The following is a 7,675-nucleotide window of genomic DNA, read 5'->3' on the forward strand; positions in this document are numbered from 1 at the left end:
AACTTAGCTTCCTAGGAGCCACAGAGAGAACAGAAACACGACTACCTAAACTTAGCTTCCTAGGAGCCACAGAGAAAACAGAAACACGGCTACCTACAAGTGGTCAGGATGACAGTGATTCTGAAAATTAGATAGCTGCTCAGGTGCTCAAGAGAAGCAGGCTTTTCTCCTGGCTTGGTGGTCTGAGAAGAATGTGTGTGTTCTCATTAAGGAAACATCATGTGAGCCTCAGCCAGAGCCAGTTCCTCTGGGGAATTCCCAGGACTTCTCCCTCCATCTCTGTAGAGATGAAATGTGGATAGCAGACAAGTTTGAAGTTACAATCTGGAGTAAGAACTGGCCTGTGGCACGGGCATACTGTGCTACCAGTTAAGGGAAGATCTTTGTGCATTAACAATCAAGTGGACCTACCTCTACACAGAGAGAGGCCAAAGGAATACCTGTGGGAATACCTCTGAGAATACTGGTGGGAATACCTGTGTGAGTACTTTAGGGAATACCTCTGAGAATACTGGTGGGAATACTTGAGGGAATACCTGTGGAAATACCTACAGAAATACCTGTGAGAGTACATGTGGGAATACCAATAAGAAAGTTTTTGGGGATGCCTGTGGGAATACCTATGGAAATACCTGTGGGAATACTTGTGGGACTACCTATGGGAATACCTATGGGAACACTCTGGTAATCCCTGGGAGAGTACCTGTTGTAATACCTGGGAGAATACATGTGGGAATACCCGAAGGAAAGCTTGTGGGGATGCCTGTGGAAAGCTGTAATCCTTAAGAGAACAGCTCTGGATCTATTCCCACACCAAGAAATAATGTCCAAGTCCATCAAGTTGAGCCATAAGAACTTTAGCTTAAGTTTTTTTTCAAAGTACATTTTACAAATCACCCAAGAAGGCATTAGAGAAATCCTAACACTGCATCCACAGACACCTAATGTTAAGCAAGTGTCACCTCCTGGTGAGTCCCGCACACGGCTGAGTACGAAAATGTAGCCCTCAGTGACTACAGGAGTGAATGCAATTCACAGGTTGTTGAATAAAAGCCAACTCGATGTTGGAGGACATCTGCCAACAGTGACAATTGGGGGTTGGAGCAGTTCACCCTGAGCCAGTTTTTTCTGACAGTAATGAGGCCATTCCTGGTTTCTGACAATAAAACCATGTCATTTGCATAGAAAAGACTTTCAGCTTTCTGTTCCTCATAGCAAAGGGCAACTCATTCAGCTCATCCAAAAATTCTTTCAAGTCATAAAGCACCCGTTAGAGGGAGCGGGGACCAGAGCACGGGGCTCTTGTGCTCTGTTTGAAATCGTGGTCTGCTTCGTCAGGACACGATTCCTCCCAACGCCAGCCCTCAGGCGGTGCTAAGGGGCACATTCTGTCTCAGTGCCCGTGGCAGGGTGGGGATGAATACCAGCACTTCTAGGTTAGCCCATAATTGGTTTCTCTCCACATAATTAGTTTCTCTCCACTGAGTCAAAGGTCAAAATCAGTCATTGCTCCTGCAATTCTTATATTGTTCCTGACAGATTTTTGCACCAGTGGCATAAAAAAAGTCAATCGTGTGGAATAAATAGGCTGAAAACCCAAGGGCTTCTTCATACAAAGTATCAGCCAGAGAAACCCAGACTTGCCATTTCTAAAAGGGGAAATTGACAGGTGATTTTGTTAGAATAGCAAGTAAACCAATAGGTCTGTCATTTGGGGGGAAATAGAGGATGAGCCTTTACAAAGTGGGATAATCTACCCTCTGGGTCCATCCAGACAAGGCTACCTGTAGAATTAAGGAAAATAAGCGACTCTGCTAATGAACGCTTGAAACAGGGCAAGTCCTAATAGACATAAGCTGTAAATGTAAAGTATACATCAGAATTCAAACTTAGTATAAAAAAGAATGCAAAATAATTTTATATTGATTATATTTATATTATTATAATATTTGGATATGTTGGGCAAATAAAACGTATCATTAAAATTAATGCCACCTTTTCTTTTTTTAATTTTTTTATGTGACTGCTAAAACGTTTTAAATTACTTGCATGCACACTGTGGTAGCCGTCTGCAAGATGACCCCCAGTGATTCCCTCTTCCTGATAAGTCACACCCTCTTGTGACCCCCCTCCCACACTATATCAGGGTTGGTCTGTGTGATCCACAGAATATTTTTGTTTAAGTCCATTTATCATTATGATGTCAATGTTTATGTAACTTTTTGTGTGCATCTCTAAATGTGAACACCACATGCTTGTCTATGACCAGTTTACAGAATGCAAGGCATCTTCTGGGTTCAAGTAATTCACAAGTTGGTGAATGTCACCTTACCACATGCCCTGTATGGCTTCCTTAAAGAAACACTACAGTATTATTTTAGTAGAATATATCAGAAGCAATGGTATGTCACTCAAAATTAGGTTACAAAAGACACTGCTGCTTCTGCCTTGGTCTCTTTCTCAATCTCTCCATCTCTCTCTCTCTCTCTCTCTCTCTCTCTCGTCACTTACTCTAAAGGAAGTTAGCTGCTAATTTGTGAGCAGCCTTATGGAGGATCCTGCATAGTGAGAAACCAAGGCCTCCAGGCAACACCCATGTGGATGAACCTTCTTAGAAGCAGGTCCTCTGGCCACAGTCCAACCTTCATATAACAGCAGCCAAATCGACATCTTGACTACAGCCTCATGAAAGACCCTGTATTAGAATCACCCAGCTAAGCCACTCCTGGATTTCTGGTCCTCAGTAACCATGTGACATCATAAACATTGTCTAGGGTAACTTATTGCACAGCAATAGATAACTAACATGCACGCATTTTATTTCTATTAAGTGGCACCTCCTTGGTGGTCCTGTGGTTAAGACACCGTGCTTCCACTGTAAGCGGCACAGACTGAATCCCTGGTCGGGGAACTAAGATCCCGCATGCCGTGCACGGCCAAAAAAAAAAGAAAAAAAAAAAAAAGAGAATCCTCTAGAGCAGAGGCTCCTACACCTAGCTGTACATTAAAATCACTTGGAAAACATTTAAAAATAGCTGATGCCCAGGCCCATCCCCCAATAGTTGAATGATTCTCTAGGGGTAGAGCCCCAGCATGGGTATTTCATAAAACTCACCCAGGTGACATGAATATTCAGCCAAGGTTGAGAGCCCTACTCTAAGGAAATGCTTCTCCAGTGTCATGGTGCTTAATTCCACATATCATCTAGGGCTTGGCTACCCCAGGTGTGCATCTGAATCCACCTGGGAGCTGTTAGAAAGGCCAAGGCTTGGGCTCCAGCCCAGGTGGAACAAATCAGAATCTGCATTTTAATAAGATTCCCAGGGAATGTGGACGCACACTGAGCTTTGAGAAGCACTGATTTAGGGCATCAATTCAGAACTGGTCTTCAGAACCCACACTCCAGATCCCTGCTAAGGGGAACCGTATCCCAGCATCTCTTCTCCCATAAGCATTTATTAAGATTGAATTGTAGGGGCTTCCATGGTGGCCCAGTGGTTAAGAATCCACCTGCCAATGCAGGGAACACAGGTTCAAGCCCTGGTCCGGGAAGATCCCACATGCTGCGGAGCAACTAAGCCCGTGCGCCACAACTACTGAGCCTGCAAGCTACAACCACTGAAGCCCGTGCCTAGAGCCCGTGCTCCACAACAAGAGAAGCCACCGCAGTGAGAAGCCTGCGCACTGCAACGAAGAGTAACCCCCGCTCGCCACAACTAGAGAAAGCTTGCGCACAGCAACGAAGACCCAACACAGGCAAAAATAAATTAATAAATTAATAAATAAGATTGAGTTGTACACGATCTTCCTCGCCAAGGGATTCTGACATACTGGTGTGGGTGGGGCTGAGCCATGGAGAATTTTGTGAAAGCTCCCCCCAGGGGGTTCTAAGCTGTAGCCTGGGTGGTGAGATGGGTCTCAATCTGTCCTTTCCCTGAGTCTTTCATCTCACCACGACAGTGGGAGTCAAGAGTTTAAAGATGTCTTATTTTCATACAACATAAACCCTACAAGCCAACCGCCCCATCTAGAACTTACCTAAAGAAACAGTCATTTCGGGCTTCCCTGGTGGCGCAGTGGTTGAGAGTCCGCCTGCCGATGCAGGGGACACAAGTTCGTGCCCCGGTCCGGGAAGATCCCGCCTGCCGCGGAGCGGCTGGGCCCGTGAGCCATGGCCGCTGAGCCTGCGCGTCTGGAGCCTGTGCTCCGCGGCGGGAGAAGCCGCGGCAGTGAGAGGCCCGCGTACCGCAAAAAAAAAAAAAAAAACAAAAAACAGTCATTTCTTCCAATTCTAGAGAGGGAAAACTTGCCACATAGGATTTACCCAGCGCTAACGTGTTCATCTCAATGCTGAGGACCAGTCATCATCCCCTGAATCACATCCTTGGGGACGAAGCCCCAGCAAGATGCACCACCATGGCATAGCAAGGTTTAAATTTTATTATAACTCTAATAAGCCTCCAAACTCCTCTTCATACATCAACTCACTTCCTTGGTCACAGTTTAAGAATTGTTTTTATTTCTTAGTTCATTTATTTTCTTTTTCCTTTCTGACAGCCTTTATCAAACCAAGAACTACAATGACAAAATCCACATTGAGCCAGCAAAGCCAGTTTTCATTTACCGGCAACTCCGTTGATAATGGGTGAGGGGTAAAACCCAAGGCATTTCACGGCATTTCAAGAGATTCTCAGAAAAGCAACTTCAACCAATTTGAAAATTCCATTCCTCTGTTTGAAATGCCCCCATCCTTTGAGGTATAACCATGAGTTCTAACGGGCCTGGCCATACCTTTGGTTGAGGTGGGATGGATATTATCACTTTGTCCCTGTCTGAACATCACCTTCCTAAACATCGTAAAAAAATAAGACCAGCTCACTGTAATACAATTGACAGCACTCTCTCCTTCAAACTGCTTACCATAATTTGCAATATCTATTTGGCTGCTTGCTTATCATGTCCCCTCTCTGATCATAACCCTATCTGGACAGGAGTCACGTTGGTCTTAATATATTCCTCCTCCTTAGCCTAGTATCTGACACATAGTAGGTACCAAATGAATGTTTGCTGAATGAAGCACTGAGTGGAAAAGTTCCCAGATCCATGCCATGCACTAATACTCAGAAACACTAGACCCTATAAATCCGTTGGTGACGAACTGCCTCTCGGCTTGATACAGCTGTCTACAGGAGATATGATCTATAGGTAATCAAGGTGGTTCAAGCTAACCCCTGCAAGCCCTGTGCCAATATTGATATACTGGTCTTCTGAGGTTATTATGACTGACTCTATTTTTTCTTCAATATAGAAAAGTTATATTTTTATATATATGAACAACAAACATTTGGAAAATGAAATTAACAAAACAATTCCACTTACAGTGGAGGCTAAAAGTAACATAGACCACTTAGAAATAAATACAACAAAAGATGTGGAAAAACCTCTACCCTGAAAACTATAATACATGACTAAAGGTAATTAAAGAAGATTTTTTTTAATTTTTATTTTATATTGGGATATAGTTGATTTACAGTGTTGTGTTAGTTTCAGGTGTACAGCAAAGGGATTCAGTTATACATATACATGTATCTATTCTTTTTCAAATTCTTTTCCAATTTAGGTGATTACAGAACACTGAGCAGAGTTCTCTGTGCTATACAGTAGGTCCTTGTTGGTTATCTATTTTAAATATAGTAGTATGTATATGTCAATCCCAAACTCCCAATTTTCCCCTCCCCTCCACCTTTCCCCTTTGGTACCCATGAGCTTGTTTTCTATGTATGACTGACTTTAAATACATGATGGAAATAGAGGATTTTGACCATCACACACAACCCAAGGTCCAAGCAGACTGCACATACCTGACCAGAGAGATATGAATCAACTTTAAACCAGGTCCAGCCCCTCTGGTTACCAAATGCAGAAAGGAAAGAGCCTTGTGTTCTGTCCTGTGCACTGAGTATCTCCACTCTCCATTTTAAGGCACCTATAGCATATGCCCAGCCTGCCTGGAATGACAAGTTCTCATTCCCAAGTAAGGGAACGTAAAGACCCGGCAGACTACCGAAGGGCTTTGAATGCTCTCAACAGAACCCAGGGTGAAAAAGAATCAAACACAAGCTCAAAATGTCAGTTCTAAGCATCTCAGTTCCCCCAAGAGACCACGTCAAATGCCAAGTCTCAAGTACAAATAGTGCAAGGACAGGGGTCCACTGAGAACTCCTGATCTTCTCACCAGGCCATCCCATGATGGGCCATCTTTATATTCTTGTCCCGATCCCTCAGCCTATATAAAGTAGCCCACAGAATCCCTGATGCACAGAAGTCTAGACCCTGAAAAATTGCTCTGGAGAGAATAGAATGGGAACCCCCCACCTCCAACCTCAAACCTCTCAGCCACCAACCCATTGAGGTCTCCATACAGAAACTTTCTGGGGAGTTCCTTCTTAAAACCCAGAATTTTGAAATAACTCAAAGAGGCAGCATGGGGGTGCAGGGGTCAAACAGGTTAGGATGGGTCATAGAAAGATTGGGTTCAAGCTGGGACTCTGCCTCGCTGGTCAGACCTTGGGTGAGTCCCTTCCCTCCTCAGGCTTCAGTCCCTTTGACTGCACAACAGGGAGAGTAACTTCCACTTTCTGTGGAGGCTGCAAACATCAGACACACCAATATGAAGAGGACTTAGGAAATGGTCCAGCTATGAGCAGTGTGAGTACATTCAAGGGTAACCAGGAGGGGAGGACCGGAGGAGTGCTGTTTCCTCCTGCCTTCCTCTCTTCCTTCTTTCCCCGCATCTTAGGAGGGAATTAGTCAACGTGCACGTTGCTGAGAACAGCCCCCATCCCCAGAACACGTGGTCACACACCTTTCCGGACACAACATCCCAAAGCAAAACCCACTAGATCTGCCACACACGCACTGCGGCTCATCCCCGCTACAGCGATAAATGACCTGCCTTCTTGCTGCCCAACGGGCCCCTGGTTTTATCCAGAAACGGAGCAGCAGAGGGATGACGGCAGGCGGCCCCACTGCAGCGTCCCAGGGAGCGAACGGTGAATAATGAGATCCCCATGGCTGGTTCACTCTTTCTGCTAGCGATGGGTTTAAGTGTGAGCACGTGTCACAGTCCTGGCCAAGGGGAATAAAGGAAATCCACTTGGAGGTTTCTGGAAAATGTCTTCCTCTGTGATGAAAAGAGTGAGAAAAGGCCAGTCTTCCCCTGCAGCCTTGGGATGAGTGTGTGAAGCCATAAAGCCTGGAGTTGCAGAGACCATCCCCAGCCACGCGGGGACAAGCTCAAAGACAAAACCAATGCGCTGGGGATGGCAGAGGAGAAAGACGGAAAGTGCCCGCCCTCGGCATTGTTACTGCGCCCAAATGAACAAGCTCTGGAGCCTCCTACCTACAAATATTCTCCTGTGCGCTAACAGACCCCTACCGTTTAAGCCGCTTCAAGTTGGGTGTTTGGTTACTTGCAACAGAGCCCATCCTGATACACACCTCCCCCCCAGACACCAACACACACAGCCTGTAACTCATCTCTGACTTATTCAAATCCCCGGTGGATGCTCCCCTTAGCCCTACAGTCGGGTTCATGAACCATCGCTCGCAAAAACACCCACGGCTCTGTGTCACCTGTGGAATAAAAGTCAAATCTGAAAAAACTAAAGTACCT

The sequence above is a fragment of the Monodon monoceros genome, unplaced genomic scaffold (genome assembly GCF_005190385.1).
Source record: "Monodon monoceros isolate NGI ecotype Baffin Bay Population unplaced genomic scaffold, NGI_Narwhal_1 Super_Scaffold_6, whole genome shotgun sequence".
NCBI lineage: Eukaryota > Metazoa > Chordata > Mammalia > Artiodactyla > Monodontidae > Monodon > Monodon monoceros.